This window comes from Diaphorina citri, unplaced genomic scaffold (assembly GCF_000475195.1).
Source record: "Diaphorina citri unplaced genomic scaffold, Diaci psyllid genome assembly version 1.1 scaffold19207, whole genome shotgun sequence".
Classification (NCBI taxonomy): domain Eukaryota; kingdom Metazoa; phylum Arthropoda; class Insecta; order Hemiptera; family Psyllidae; genus Diaphorina; species Diaphorina citri.
In genome coordinates, this window is record NW_007396560.1 from 1 (window position 1) to 954 (window position 954).

At 39.2% G+C, this 954-nt stretch overlaps 1 non-coding gene across 1 annotated transcript; it reads right to left on the reverse strand.

Annotated features, from left to right (window-relative positions):
- Positions 1 to 579: 579 nt before the first annotated feature.
- Positions 580 to 653, reverse strand: Trnan-guu. Its single transcript has one exon. It is a non-coding gene; the product is annotated as a tRNA-Asn (tRNA).
- Between the last annotated feature and the right edge of the window lie 301 nt (positions 654 to 954).

A 954-nucleotide genomic window follows, 5' to 3' on the forward strand; every position in this document is an offset into this window, starting at 1 on the left:
CAGTACAGGGTCTATCAGTAGTCTCGAAGCAACGACACCATTCATGAGGTGATACGAAGATGTCCCTGAAACAATGATTAAGAGATAAAGTAGAATAGAATATACCTTGTTTATCCTGCCCGAATAGGACTGAAAAGTCCCTTTAACCCAGCAGTCTAAACAAGGTCTCGTACATTTGATGGGTTAAAGAATAATACATACAACTAACAATTCAGTAAAAAGACCTTGCTTAACTAGAAAAAAAAGGTAAATGTAAATTAATAGGTGGTAGTAGAGAAGTAGTCATTAAAAGGAAAACAAAACATACAGGACAAGACTGAATTAGTAAAAGAATGTTTACCATGTTAACCATAAGGATCACAAATATCGTTCCCCAATCAACTAAGCTAAAATTCAATAGGAGTTGTAATTTTCATGAAATTACTTGGACTCGAACCACTAACCTCCAAGCCCGAAGTCCAGTGCGCTAACCACCACACAGAGATTGGCTGACAATAGTGAATTATTGCAAAATTATAAAGTTCAAATTAGGATCGTAAAACAGGGGCCTCATTACAGGTTTGATGAGAATAAAAAATTCGCCCCCGGGTGGATTCGAACCACCAACCTTTCGGTTAACAGCCGAACGCGCTAACCAGTTGCGCCACGGAGGCTTGATACACTTTGGAGTACACATAGCAGTATACCTCAGGAGTAGGTACAAGAGTAATTATTGAAAGTACCTGATCTATGTACATGTAATATGTTATCATCTGTGATAAATAAATTGTTTATCAATAAACACAGTACGTACCTAGGTACCTTTTTTTGGACAGGTGGCAAATGATAGCCCCTAAATACTATTTACTTATGAACACATTTGCCACATTCGATTATCACAAGCCTCCGTGGCGCAACTGGTTAGCGCGTTCGGCTGTTAACCGAAAGGTTGGTGGTTCAAATCCACCCGGGGGC